Source organism: Lissotriton vulgaris, chromosome 8, assembly GCF_964263255.1.
Source record: "Lissotriton vulgaris chromosome 8, aLisVul1.2, whole genome shotgun sequence".
Lineage (NCBI taxonomy): Eukaryota > Metazoa > Chordata > Amphibia > Caudata > Salamandridae > Lissotriton > Lissotriton vulgaris.
In genome coordinates, this window is record NC_141696.1 from 1,154,997,198 (window position 1) to 1,155,012,488 (window position 15,291).

Here is a 15,291-nt window from a genome sequence, read left to right on the forward strand (position 1 = left end):
CAATACCACCCTACAAATCCACCCTCCAACTACAACTCCACCCTCCAACTACTAATCCACCCTCCAACTCCACACGTAAATAGTGTTCGGCAACGTTTATTTCAATAACTGAACATCAGATTACACACTTGTAGGTATTCAAAAATGAAAACTTAATGCATCGCGAGGACAGTGCAGCAATTAATACATAAAAATGCAGAAAGGGATTGTAAAATATAACATTTAAAAAAAAAACAATAAATGCAAACAAAATAGAGAAACATCTGAATACACAGCGAGTAATAGAACACTTTAAATGGGGACAAAGCCATCTAAAGGACACAAATTCACAACATAAAGCAGTTATTAAAGTAAGGAAAAATAAATAAAGCATTAAACAATGGCGGGAATAATCCACAAAACAAAGAAAGTGCCTAATCACAAGAGCACCAGACTTCACAGCCTAATTGCAATTCTTCCAGAACTACAATAAAGTATTCCGCTCAAACTACTCAAAAAAAACAAAACTAATAATAAAGGTGGCTTCATACGTATACTTTGCCATTAATTAACATACATACTACTTTATAGTCATTCAAATGGTATTGAAAACATAACATTTCTTTTTGATAAAAAAATACATGTTTTGAAAAGTATAAGCTTACACTCCATAAGTATTGCTTTAAAATTTTATATACATAAAAAAACATAGATAAGGAATTGCTGCTCATACGCATCAAAACATGTATGTTTCAAACTATACAGCAAATATAGCTTCTACGTACCATTACAATAAGTACTAATATTTAAAGGTGGTCGAAAATCACAAAGTATACGGATAAATAAAAACATAAATACGATTTAAGCAACACAAAAACACAAGGAAGAATAAAAGAAAGTACTGTTTAAATAACACATTGTCAACTAAACAAATATAGCAACATGTGGAAAGAGTACATCCAAAAACTTTTTCTTTATGACATACATTACATAAAAGTAAGCAAAAAAAATTAAATAAGGAAAATTAGAAACATTCCATATAAGTACAATAGGTACATACACAAGCCAAGTACGATCGCAAACAAAATTCTTTATAAAACATTACTAAACATTACAAAACGTATTAAATATATATATAGTAGAGAAACACTAGGTAAACAACACAAAAAAAAATTAAATGGACAACTTACCTGTCAAACGACGCAGCTACAACGCGGGAAGCACGACACGCCTTACACATACGCCGGTTCGTGAAGATCTGGAAGTTTCCCAATTAACGTGACGCAATTGCAACGCTACGTAGGAAAACGTTGCAATTTGATTGGACGGAATACATGTCAATCAAAATGCAAGGTAAATCAGGAAAATAAACTAGAACGCTAACCTAAAAAACATAGGTAGCGTTATGGCACAGGGTAGCGTCCGCCATTTTTACGCACAGAAAAAAAAAAAAAAAAGGGAAAAGGGACTAATTCAAAGACTATGCCAAAATCCGTACTCAAAACGCACACACATACAAACTCACACAGCCACACACACACACAAGCTCACAACAACACACACACTTACAACAGACTTACAGTCACCCCCACTCACCCTCACCACCTCACACACCCTCACTCTCACACACACTCACTTAGCCTCACACCCTCACACAATAACCCTCACACACACTCACTTACCCTCACCCAATTACCCTCACACACCATCACTCACCATCACCCCATCACCCTCACACCCCATCACCCTCACACCCCATCACCCTCACACCCCATCACCCTCCCACACCATCAATCACTCACACCCCCTCACCCTCACAATCACTCAGCCTTACACCCTCACCCATTATCACTCACCCTCAAACACCCTCACTCACCCTCACACGCTAAACACCCTCTAGCACACTCACCCTCACACATCCTCAACAACACAAACTCTAACATCCTCAAATCCTGACTCAGACCCTCACCCTCATCCAACCCTCACACCCTCAAACACCCTAACACACCCTCACTCACATTCACACCCTCACACCTTCACACCCTTACACCCTCAACCCCTCATCCTCACACACCCTCACTCACACCCTTATCCCCCTCACCCTCACAACACTCACACCCTCACTCACCCTAACACCCTCACACACCATCACAAACACTCACACCCCGTCACACCCAATAACGCTCACACACTCAATCACCCTCACACCCTCTCCCTCCCTAACACCCTCACACACACACACACCCTCACTCACATCCACCCACTCACCCTCACACGCCACTCACCATCAGACCCTCACCCTCTCATCCGCACACAACCTCACTCACCCTCACACCTGCACACCCCTCGCCCTCACAACACTCAAACCCTCACTCACCCTAACACCCTCACCCTCACACATCACACACCCTCACACCCCCTTACCCTCACCCTCACACCCTGACACCCAATCACCCTACCCTCCAACTCCACCCTCCAAATACACCATCCAACTACACCATCAAACTACAACATCCAAATCAAAATACTACATCCAAATCCACCCTCCAAATTCACCATCAAAATCCACCCTCAAATCCACCCTCCACCATCCAACGCCACTCACCAACTCCACCCTCCAAATACATCCTCCAATTCCACCCTCAAAATCAAAATCCACCTTCCACATCCTCCCTCCAACTCCACCCACCAACTCCACCCTCCAACACAACACCTCAACGCCACAGCACCACTCAATGCCACAGCACCTCTAAATGCCATTGCCCCACTCAATGCCACAGATTTACTCAATGCTACAACATCACTCAATGCCACAGCATCACTAAATGCAACGGCATCACTCAATGCCACAGCAACACTCAATAGCACTGCATCACTCAGCAACACTCAACGCCACAGCAACAGTCAACGCCACAAAATAATTCCATACCACAACACCACTCAATAACACAGCAACACACAACGCCCCTGCATCACTCTGCGCCACAGCATCACTCTGCGCCACAGCATCAGTCAACGTCAAAGAATCAATCAACACCCCTCAACGCCACAACACCACTCAATGCCACAATAATACTCAAAGACACAACATCCCTCAATGCCACAACATCGCTCAAGGCCACAGCATCGCTCAAGGCCACAGCATCGCTCAAGGCCACAGCATCGCTCAAGGCCACAGCATCACTCAAGGCCACAGCATCACTCAAGGCCACAGCATCACTCAAGGCCACAAAATGCCACAGCACCCCACAACGCCACTGCACCACTTAACGCCACAGCACAACTCAGTGCACAGCATCCATCAACGCCAAAAAAACAATGCCACAGCATCACTCAACGACACAAAAGCAACCAAAGCCACAGCATCACTCAACGACACAAAACCAACCAAAGCCACAGCATCACTCAACGCCACAGCATTACTCCACACCACAGCATCACTCAACGGCACAGCATCACTCAGCACCACCACAGCATCACTCAGCGCAACCACAGCATCACTCAGCGCAACCACAGCATCACTCAGCGCAACCACAGCATCACTCAGCGCAACCACAGCATCACTCAGCGCAACCACAGCAACCACAGCATCACTCAGCGCAACCACAGCATCACTCAGCGCAACCACAGCATCACTCAGCGCAACCACAGCATCACTCAGCGCAACCACAGCATCACTCAGCGCAACCACAGCATCACTCAGCATCACCACAGCATCACTCAGCATCACCACAGCGTCACTGGTTCAAATATGTTCTCTCAATGTTTCAAGCTTTATTACAAATGTCAAAAAAGATGTTAATATTTCACTTCTGTTTTTTGGATTTTTGTCACAATAAAATACACTGAACATAATCTTCACTAAAGTTATTTACAAAAATGTAAGCTATTGCCATTATAAATTACAATCACTTTTATTTAAGTATGAATTATTTAAAAAGGTTAAAATCCATTGTTATTTACAATATCAATACATCTAAGTCACGTAAACAGAAAACATGTTGCATTACAAATGCTATAGGTGACACATTTGCGAAAGTGAAAACTGGCATTGTAAATGACAAAGCTATTCATTTAGCTATTTTAAAAAACAACTCATAAAAAAAAAGAAATGTCATTTATAAGACCAATAGCTCAAACTTTACTAATGCAAGACCTATTGCATTTCCAATGCTTGTTCTTTTAGCACATGAAGAGGGTGAAGAATTATCAGCAAGACATTCTAAGCAATGAAGAAACAAAAATGCAAGGAGGAGACCCAATTTAGAGTGTTGGTTCATTCAAAAAAAGCAAAGCCTATTACAGAGCAAGTGACACATTAACTCGGCTTTCTCTGGCTCTACTACAAGGCTAAAGGCAGGAAGGGGCACTAAAGGAATACTGAACAGTGGAGCCTTGGCATGACAATAGAGTGGGGAGGGGCCATGGGACTACATAGCTGCTAAGTTCGACTCCTCTAGTCAGTCCTGGCTATTTAAGTGCACATTCCGCTCTGGGGCTCCTAGTTATGATAAATATAAGCACTACCAATTGTCAATTCTTAAATTGTCTCATAAAAAGTTTTGAAAACGTTTATTAAGGAAACTGCTGGGTATCGTCAATCAAAAAAAAAAATAAAAGTGGCGAAAAAAAATGTGGCTAAAATAAAAATAATATTTTTTGGTCTTAAAAAGTACCCATTGCCACAGTAGTTCCTGGCACTATAGGGAACTACTTGGTGCTTGGATGTGCCCCTTTTGAATGGGCAGAATGCCTCCACTCACAGTGAAGTTGGCCAATTGCTGAAGGAAACAGACCCATTCCTCCCATGATCCACACCTATCCAATAACAGGTCACTGGTGGGGTCTCGCTGAACCCAAAGACAAACTAGCGCCCGGGGAAAATCATGATCGATCCCACAGAAAGTTGCAATGCAAACAGGTCTTATTCCCAATAAAACATTTGACCAAAGGCATGCGGTCCCCAAAAATACCACAAAGCTAGATACCACATGTGGACAGAAATACTCAAAGCCAATCAGGACAACAAAGGCATGCGGTCCCCAAAAATACCACAAAGCTAGATACCACATGTGGACAGAAATACTCAAAGCCAATCAGGACAAGACATGCACACCACATGTAGTGAACATGAACTCCTCATGCTGGAAATCTGGACACACACACTGGCCCACACTAGCTCTCCCAGAGGTCAAGAGCCATCTGTGTCCTTAACAAATAGCCAAACTTGTCAATTTACGACTGATATTTGTTTTCAAGAATGCAGAAATTGTCTTATTGTACCTCACAAGATGTATATAATACCAGCCAAAACTTTGTACAGGGAGAGACTTTCCTCAGATGCAATCTGTCAAGACTCTCCCAGCCGCTGCATTTAATTAAACATACTTGTTCCTGTTTTACAAAACGCCTCATTAAAAAAAAAAAATTCTTTCCTCTGCTTTTTTTTTTCCACAACAAATTTTATTGTGTTTTTGCCAACAATGTGGCCCGGCCGGGTCATATACATATATATTATGCCAGAGGATGAATTGTGGTTCTTAATTCCAAAAGAAAACCAAGGTAAACATGTACAACACAAACACATGTACAGTAAGGGCCTGGCACCACCCCTCCGATGCAGCTACCAAAGTCTTAAGCTGTTGCGGTCTGAGAGTTCCTTGCAACGTCATGTGTGTCCTGGCCATATTATCTGAATTCGGCATCTAATTGTTGTTCGGTAGTGTGCACTGTCTCTAGAAACAAGCCCCAAATAATGCACCCACCTCTGTCAAATCTTAGGATGTTTTTGGGGGAAATTCCCTTGTCTGGAATACGGTACCTCAAGCCCCATATAAAAGTCCATCCTCTGCTTCCAGATACTCAAATGTGACTGTGCAACCACCTTCAATTGTCGTGCAATGTCCCTTTTTGCCAAGGTGAGCCCAAGAAATAATAGGTGACGTTTGTAGCGGCTTCCGCTTATGCCCTCGGTACTATGGAGAAGGAGCCTTTTCGGGACAAACGGAACATCCCATTCAAGTACCTTTGCTAAACAGGACACCACATCCCTCCAGAAGCTGATCAGAACACTACAGTCCCACACCATGTGCAAGAATGTACCCTCCTTAGCCCCACACTGCAAACACGAAGGCTCTGCGGAAGTTTTCAAATTGAATTAACCGCAAACAGGAAGATATTTCCGCACTGCAGGGAGAGTCCTGAGCTACCACCCAGTCATCGTCATTTATGTCACCTAGATCTGTTTGTCACGGCGCCTGGAAAGTAGATAGCGCAGTGGAGCCGTTTGTAAACAGAGTCAGGTAGATTTTGGAGGTCTTATGGACTAAGTCGCCCATCAGGAGCTTACCCTCTAATGGATTACAGTCCGGGATCTTTGTGGGGGTGCAATTCGATGTGGACAATGCATGACCCAGCTCCAAATATTTATAAAATTGACTACGGTGCATTAGGATTCAGACTGGAGCTCTTGAACGGATTTGAGAAAAAAGGCCTGGCATGACGTCATAAAATGTGGAGATGATTATATGATATGATTCCACTCTCGAAAACCCCTCAGCCCCACCACCTGCGGAATGAGAGTACCTTGCCATAGCGGCATCTCTCGAGTCAGGCACCTTCACTAACACATCCTGCGAAGGGATTGCATGGACACCTGCACCAACACTCTAGTTGCCGGGGGGTAGGGCACCAACATCCGATCCACTATACAGTAAGTCCATCGCTCCACTTTGTTGGCCGGTTCGTCATGCAAACTGTACTGTCATATGGTTACTACGTTTCTATATATTGTGTTAAGTTAGCATGTGCTTATTAAATGTTTAAAGGCCATATTTTCTTTCTGCTTCGGTTTTGCACACGACACCTAATTGTTATTGCAGCTTTTAACCTAGACGAAAGATAACACCACCACATAACATGAGTATTTGTAAAGCGCACGTTCACCACTACGGGCCTCTTGGCGCTGAAATAACAGATGTTTGTTGTTACCCAACTCAATGGTACTCATTTTATCGACCCCAAATGGATGAAAGGCTGAGTGGACCCACCGGGATTTGAACCTGTGACCATGAGGTCGAACACAGGCCCCTGAAGTAGACGCATTAGTCCACTGAGCCACCAGACCCGGCTATGATATGATTTATTTGAGAATAATATGTTATTGCAATGATATCAGTCGTGCTTGGTACACTTGGTACAACTGTCTGCACACTGAGAACTGCACACTCTCAGAATAACCTAACACAAGGTTGCTGTAGGCCTGATCCTCGCACCAAGTTAGTCATAACACCAATAATGTTTGTGCCAATAGTTGGCTCTACGTGGGTTTAAGATACAGTTACAGGAAATGAATAAACACACTTGATGCTGAGCATGCTGAGAGCTGGTAGCTGTTGATGTGATCTACTACTGAGAATTAGAGGTATGGGTCCGCCCTGCTAAGAACCCAGATGAGACCTTCTTAGATATAATATAATATGCTAATTAGGGTGCGCGAAATATAGGTGACACAGAATTCTATAGATTTTGCATCATAACATGTTATCACCTTTTGCTTACTATGGATTAGTGACGATGCTGCTGACTCTGATTTTTATAATATGTATGTTGATATTATACAAGATACTGCGTTTGAGAATGCTGCATTGAAAAATAAACATTTCAAACTTGCACGTGTTTTCATTGCCTCCCAGTTTCGGTTTGGAATGATAATATAACGAAAGAGTGTTCATGTGTTCCACGATACCTGAGGTATTCTAAGTTCATGTTCTGGATTGTCTAAGTCATTGGGAAGTAATTACTACCGATGCAACACTGTAGCTAGCTAGGTAAGGGGATTTCTGAAACAAAGGTGAGTTGTGGGTCACCCTAACTCACCCAGGTTCTAGGTCTCTGTGCACAGTTCTGTGAGAGAACGGAAACCCTGCGACATGGCGCCCATACGTTGGTTGGCCTTATATCATGACACTCGAGTAGTATAACATTCAAACCCTAACGCCTTCATTCCCGTTTCCGGAAAACGGCAGTGTCGGAAAAACCTACCTATTTTTGAAATAGGTCTTTTTCAAGCTTGAATCTATCTGTAAAGGTTTCTTTGAATTACTACCCAGTTGTGCTACAAAGTAATCTTTGTGTTTTAACTTTTCTGTGCTGGCATGGCACAAGCCGTGGACATCCCGCAGCATAGTCGCATTGCGGTGCGTGACCATTTGCGGATGTATGATGTTCCTGTGGAAGGCTTGGCTGTTGTTCTGGTAGTGAGTGCGGAACATGCTTACCCGTACGAACTGTTTTATTCGTGGGTGACGTTTCCACCAGTGGACGCTAATTCTGGAGTGTTCCATTCATACACTGCTACAGCTGTACCGGCTGCGTATGCTCCGTACAGAGCACTGGAAGTTCCTATAGATGCATGGCAGCATGGAGTTTGGTTTGGTGGCGCCCTACCACACTCATTATCGGCTTCGAGGTTAGGTCCTTTGTCCATTCCGGGCACACCTTGGCCCGCTTTGGCTGGATTCACTCCTCACCCTCAACGCGCCACTTGTAACGTGGCTGATCTGCGGCGGCTTCATGAAGTCGCAGTGGCAGTGATTAGAGCGCTTGTTCATTACACTAGCCGTAATGTTCAGGACGCGGCCCCTAGGGGCGCACAGCTTCGTGCAGAACATGCTGGTCTGAAAATCAATCCGGCCATGGTTAATTCCGTGATGGGTAAGAAGCCCCAAGAAAAGGATGATTTTCCTTTCTGGCTTGCTGAGAAATTCGGCCAGCTGGAAGCTGTGTTTCCCAATACGAGTCCGGGTGATAAACACCGGATTCTTACACTAAGTTTGCCGAAAGATCTGGCTCCTGACCTTGCTGACTGTGAAACCTGGGGAAAAACTTTTGCGGCGGTCTATTCGAGGTGCTATGGCTCCCCGTCTGTGACCAATCTAGGTGGGGTCCTTAAACGTGTTCAAGACGAGCACGGACCAGAGGCGGCTGTTGAATTGGGCATGCGCCTGTGTGGCTCATTTGAAGTGGTTTGCGATCTAATCCTTGCGAATGTCAAGGGGGATGCAGTGAACTTTCAGGTGGCTAACGCGTTGGCGTTGGTTCAAGAGGCCGACCGACCCAGACAGTTGGCAAAGATTATTGTGACTGCTTACAAAATGGTTGGCCGCAATGCGAAGGGGGTTAAAGCTTCTCCGGATAAGGAGAAGAAACAGCCCCAGGGTCAGACATCGGAAACTAGTGGTCAACAAAAGTCCAAAAAGCAAAATTGGCCTAAAAAGCAGAATCAGGGTAAGCAACAGCAACAACAAACACAGGTTTCTGCTCCTGCGTCTCCGTTGCCTGCGCAGTCGGATCGTGTTTATGATTTGCGCGACCGCGCGATGATTAAATCGCCTGAGAGGTTTCAGGCTTCTGACCAACGCTCTCCTCGTTCCTTTCAGGACTCATCGGCACCGTCAACCGGTGGTGGAGGGGGCGGCAGGGGCCGGGGTGGCCAGCAAGGACGTGGTCAGCCCCGCCCGCGCAACGGTGGAGAGCAGCAGGAAGGCTCTACGCCCAAGAGACCACAGGTTGCTACGAAGAAAGTCGCCGCCCTGACCGCGCATCGTTATGCCCCAGATAGTGAGAACGCGGCTTCGGAATCTGACGTGGGCTCTGACCTTGCTGGACAGCGCAGCCGAGATTACCATAGTGAGAGAGGCCCTCCGTCCACTGTTGAAGGTGACAGCGACTGATTCTTATGTTGTAATTGAAACTGCTGATACGCATGTTGCTCCCCCTGAAAGACTTTTTGAAATTGTCCTGTTAATTGAAGGTGACATGCAGCGAACTGTAAAAGGGGTATTTTGGGAAAATCTCTCGTCTACGTATGACATTTTACTTTCGGAGGCTGACTGGCCCCCACCTTTTGTTCTCGCAGCTCCGCGAGGGGAGGAGGTAATCCTGCCCAGCTTCGCGCACACTGTGCCGAGGGTGGAGGCGCTGCATTTTGCAGAAGAGTGGGCTCTGGCGCTTGCGCCGGCTGTGTACCGCAATCAGTGTGGCTGGGATAAATTGTCACCAAGCCACGAGATTCCTTTGCGGTCACAGCCACAGCCTCAACCTCAATATCCCATACGGCGTGAAGCGAAAGCTTCGGTCGCAGCTATCCTTGAACAATTGGAATATCAAGGTGTAATTGAAACATATGTGTCACCGATGAATAACCCCCTTTTTACTGTGAACAAGCCGGACGGCTCATATCGTTTGGTTTTGGATTATAGGCATTTGAACTCGCATTGCCGTTACTGTGCAGTACAGAATACGCATGGCTCTGCGTTAGTGAATAGTCTTGAGCGTAAACGGTTCAAAACCACGCTTGACATTTCCAATGGTTTTTATGCCCATAGATTAGATGGTCTAAGTTCCCAATGGACCAGTTTTACATGCGCCGTGTAGGAAGGTGGATATCTGACTATGGTTACCCCCAAACTTTTTGCCTGGTGTTTAGCTGGTTTTTGACATAGTTGGCCTGGGATCCTGCTATTCAGGGCCCCAAGCTGATTGCTCTCTCCTTAAAATGGACTCCATGTACCCTAGGTGCATAACATTATTGGAACTGGTTCACCTTATAGGCCCCTGTAACAGTGTACCCTAGGTACCCAGGGCATAGGTGCATCCAAGGCCTACCAGGGGCTGCAGCACGTCTTGTGCCACCCCTGGCCTGGCCTCCAGATTTGACACAACTGGCTGATCACTCAGCTGGGGTAAGTTGGTGTAATCACCTCTTACTTAGATATAGTATCCCTATATCTAACCTTAAACTGGACACATGTTAACCTGTAAGCCATTCCTATGGAAGGCCCCTGCAATCCTGGGGGCAGAGTGCATGGTTACATGTGAGATGGTGCTCTAGCATGAGCTGAGCCTGTCTGCAGCTGTCGGGAACCACCACCTAAGCTGTTCCGGGATATTGCCATACCATATACTCTTAAGTGCATTATAATCCTCGCGGTTAAATGCTATCTTTGGTTTGGCTTTATCAAAACATGTCGAGTAAGGTGTCATACGAATTGGAATACTATCCCCTCGCCAGTTCTGGCGACGGGGATAGCATTCCACCCTTCTAGAGGGACACGACATGTGTGTAGCCTTAACCCCGGTTAAAGTTAAACAGAGCCTCAGCATCACAAAATGGATGCTGCCACCACAGACGCATGTCTGACCTCCTGCTGCTGGGAGTCCTTCCAGCGAGGAGGGCCTGGACAAAGGGTTTCCTGCCTGGGGAGGTGCGAGCACCACCCCAGACAGGGTTTTGTGTATTGGGTAGGACAGGGCTGAATAGATTGAGACATGCCTGGGGCACACAAGGTGTCCCTGTGCATAAGCCAGCCCAAACCGGTTCTGGGGCTTTCCAGCCCCAGTCCTGGCGAGGAGCTGGACAAAGGAGAGGGGGTGTAACCACCCCCCTTCCTGGTTCCTCCCAGAGGAGGGACCTAGTAGGTGATCCACCCCTCAGATTGGGAATAAGAGTGGGAGCAGTGCCATTGCACAGCAGATCATCCTGAAATCAACTTTAAACAAGAAGAAGACTGGACTTCGACATTCTGCTGCACAGAAGACTGAAGAGAATCTCCCTTGTGGCCTAGGAGGGGCCACCCTGTGAACACAGGCATCACCCAGCACCTCGACGTCTGCTTTGCCGCCGCCTCCCGCCGGAGCCCGAGTGCAGAGCCTGACAAGACCCAGCTTCCCAGACTTCTCACAGCCCGATCCACAGTCCCTGCAAAGAAGGGACCCGTGGAGGCATCGAGAGACGTGGGAGCGGACATCTTGGAAGACCCCCGAGACGCTGACTGCGCAGCACCCGAGGCACCCTCGACGTTGTGCTTTGGGGTTCGAGAAGCCCCACAACCGAGCAGCATTTGCACCAAAGATCAGCCCTCCAGCATCTCCACGATCTGCGTGGGGCCTTTTTGCTTTGTGCCACTCGACTCGCCATCCCGGCCGCTTGTCACGTGATCAGCGGCCATTTTGGCGACGAAACCTACAATTTACACTGTGGGTCTGGTTGCTCTAGACCTGCCCTCGCTCCTGTAGAAAGGAGTACCCGCTCTGACCTTGCTGGTCCGAGTAATAAGCCTTTTTCACTTTCCCCGTGGCTTGCATTAGCCAAGGCTTGTTTGCTTTAATCGAGTTGCCGACACCGCCATCAGCTAGAGCCTTCGAAGGACAGCTCGTGATCGACTCCTGGACGTCCTTGACCTCTTCGTGTCCACGTGGCTGCAGAGAGAAGCAACACCTCATCACCTGTTTGCACCCGACTTTGCCTGGTTCCAATCTGGTTCCACGGTGGTCACTGGTCAGTGACTTTGAACATTGTCCCCTCTGCTTTCAGGTCTTCACCACTTCAGATCCACCCTTGGATCCACCGGACACTTCTCCTTCACATCGCCTGCAGCATTTTCAGCTTCAAGCGCCAAGAACCTGCGTGTCAAAACCCGACGCCACTTCGACCCTGTGCACCCACTTCCTGTGGGTGAGGTAACATTGCAACGCCGGTGTCCCTACACTGGTACACACCTCTAGGGTCTGTGTCTTAAGTTTTGTTCCTCTAGGTTCAGCGGAAGTGCCCTTAAACTAACTTTGTGTAACTTTTACGCACCATAGACTTTACATTGGAAAGTGCGTGCACTTTGAACACTGCACCCGAGTCCCGTGGGCCTCTCCCGACTTAGTCACTGCTAGTCTCGAATAGCTCCAGCGATTCCCAAGGCCCTAGGCCTCTTCACTTTCCTCCTGGTATCTCTTATACCACTTTCTTAGTATATGGTTTAGGTGGCCCCTAGGGCTCATCCATATTGTGCAACTTTTGTGTATTTTAAACTGTCTTGTGATTTAACGCTTGTGCTTCTGTGCTCATAAAGAGTCCAGGGGATTTTATAGTTAATAAATCAATATATATTTTCAATATATATCTGTGTGGTGTCCCTTTCATTTGGTATTCAAGGGGGTTGTGTATGGTATAACAGCTGGCTTCACATGCCTTTCAGAGTTTAGCCTAAGACTGCTTTGTCCACGTTACCATTAGGATAACTGGTCTACAAGGTTGAATTACAACCAATCATCATAAGGGTTGCTTGGCATGGTACAAAGTGATCACTAGAATTAGTGAGCATTATATACCAGGCCAACTTCTCACACGCCGGTGTGCAAAAAATGTTTAAACGGCTCCCAATGGGCTACAAGAATAGTCCTGGAGTGTTTTCCGCATGCATTGTCTCTCTGCTGGAGAGCTTCGACCCAGTTGCTTGTTCGTATGTGGATGACATTTATCTCACAGACGACTATCTTTGGGAGCATCTGTGTCGAGTAAATAGCATAATTTGTAACTTTGCTGACGTGGGTTACAAATTTAACTTTGCAAAGTCGCACATTGCAGAGTACACAGTGTTGTTTCTAGGTTACGAGCTTAACAACGAAGGGAAGGGTTTAGCACCCCATTTCCTGGAGAAATGTGCACAATTGTGCTCTCCGACAACACTGAAAAAATTACAATCTCTACTGGGCTTTTTGAATTTCGGAAGGACATACATTCCGGAATATGCCCAGCGTATCAAGCCTTTGTATGCTTTGATACAACCATCTTTTTCCAAATCATGCTGGCTGCCTGAGCATTCGGCCATTCTGCAGTCTTTGCAGGCTGATTTGCTCGCTTCTGAATACTTACAGACTCGTGATAACCAAACCAACCTGGTGATAAGAATTATCCCTGGGGCGTGGGTTTCACGTACCTGACTTTTAATGAAGGAGATACAGTACCTATTGCTTACAAGTCACACCTGTACACTTCGGCTGAATTGCGGTTTTCCACTGTGGAGAAGGTTTTAACGGCTGTACAGATGGCAATTCTTAAGGAACGTGCCCTGTCACAAGGAAAGCGCATGTTGGTTGTTACCCCGTGTCCTGCCTTAGAGGCGGTTACGAAAGCCAGTGTACCTAATTCCAAAGCTTTGCACCCTCGGTGGATTCAATGGGCTGCATCCTTGACGTCCCAGGATGTCACGTTTATTTTTGACGCCACTTTAAGGTCGCAGGAGTATTTACAGTATGAATTTGTTCATCCTGCTCCGTTAGCAATGCGGCCGTTGGAGGATTTCCACTGCATCATTTACACTGATGGTTCGGCGCAGGTTGCGCATGGCTCTAAACATGCCTACGTTTCCGCTTGCGCCATTGTGGTCGGTGCCATGGTGAACGATGAGTTCGAGTCCAGTGTCGTGCATACACAGACACTTGGGGACTGCACCGCACAATTAGCAGAGCTTCGTGCGCTGATGCTTGCATTAGAGTACGCAGATCCTAGTGTGACGACTTTAATCGTAAGTGACTCTTACTACTGTGTCCAGTCTTACAATGATAACTTGTTCTTTTGGATTCAGAATGATTTTCGTGACTCCAAAGGTAGCACAATAAAACACAAAACGATCTGGGTACGAGTGGCGGAACTTAAAGAGAAGCTGCCACTTGTCTTTGTGATTCATACCCTCGGTCATCAGCGCGTGGGGGTCCACGCTGTTGGCAACTCGCTTGCTGATGAAGCAGCGAAGTCAGCGGTATCGAAATACCTAGTTGCAGCAGTCACGAGATCCAAAAGCAAAATAGATGATGACATCTTGGCAGCTGTTGCTGCAACACAGAAGGGAAGTAAATATCCTGCGGGATTCCCTTCTAAATACACATACCACTTAAGTCCCGATAAGGTTCCTTATGTGAAAATCCCTGCAGTTGGCGAACGTCTAGTTCCCAACTCGGATCGCAGGGCTGCTTTGATTACAGCGGCTCATGAAGGTGTGGCGTCTGCGCATGCGGGCGTCTCGGCCACTGTAACTCAGCTACAACAGAGATTTTGGTGGCGGGGACTGTACAAACAGACGCGTGAATATGTTCTTCAATGTGACATTTGCCAGCAGATTAAGCCTTCAACTGCTGCGCGTCCGCCTCAAACACAGTTGTACATCTCGAATAAACCACTTGGATGTGTTTATTTGGATCACTGCGGTCCATTTTCTTCTGATACTGCATATAAGTACATCTTAGTAGCAGTTGATTCATGCACACGCTTTGTGTGGGTATGGTCGCATCGGAGCGCTGATTCACGTACTGTCATTAAGGATTTGCGAGTCTTTGTGGGAATTTTTGCCTGTGGTACCTTCCATTCGGATCAGGGTCCAGCATTTGCCTCTAAGGCGTATAAGGATGCTATGGTTTCGATGGGGGTCCAAGTCAAATTTTCGAGTCCCTACAGACCTGAGGGTAATAGTGTAGTTGAAC

At 46.4% G+C, this 15,291-nt stretch overlaps 1 protein-coding gene across 1 annotated transcript in view; it reads right to left on the reverse strand.

The window, feature by feature from the left end:
* Positions 1-15,291, reverse strand: part of GPALPP1 (GPALPP motifs containing 1) — a 159,232-nt gene that overhangs the window by 84,593 nt on the left and 59,348 nt on the right. The window lies entirely within an intron of this gene.